Source organism: Lontra canadensis, unplaced genomic scaffold (assembly GCF_010015895.1).
Source record: "Lontra canadensis isolate GAN:19392208 unplaced genomic scaffold, GSC_riverotter_1.0 scaffold18, whole genome shotgun sequence".
NCBI classification, from domain to species: Eukaryota; Metazoa; Chordata; class Mammalia; order Carnivora; family Mustelidae; genus Lontra; species Lontra canadensis.
The window spans coordinates 10795413-10796058 of NW_022631012.1; positions in this window are offsets into that span (position 1 = coordinate 10795413).

Here is a 646-nt window from a genome sequence, read left to right on the forward strand (position 1 = left end):
CATGACTGCAACATTTCACACAGGATATTACATTGTTTTGATGACTTTAGACTTTTCCTCTTCTTTTAAAGACAAGCTTTTCTTGTCACTGAAAAAGAATGTCAGTTACTCTATGATGGGCTCATGAGAATTATTCTCCACACACGTGGAGCTGTGGAAATAGGTGCTTCAAATTCAGCAGGAATTGAAGGGCAGACAAACAAAGTATTCTAAAGGAGGAAGAAAGCCAATCGCAGAGGAGAGGTTTTCGGAGCATGGGGAAAGACCGTGTCAGAAGACAACAAGAATTGCGTGGGATTTGGGAAGCATGCACATCAGTGTGGGAGGAGTTATAGATATTAGGAATTGAACTTTTGTGTGCGGCATAGGTAGCCCTGTGGAGCATTTAGCACACACTGCTCAGTTTATACTGAGCCGTCCCCAGCTCACTTCCAGGAACACACCCCACCTACAAGTGCCAACCAGTGAGCATTTGAAGGGGGTTTCCTGAGCAAAGGGAGACTCCAAAAGCATGACAAGGAGCCATTCAAGGCTGAGTAAGAGGCATGAACACAGGCCCAGTAACAGGCTCCCCAGGCCAGCAACCGCACCTCTGCAACCCTCTTCAGCGGGCCGGGCCTTCTACATGGAGTCATCCCACTGGTGG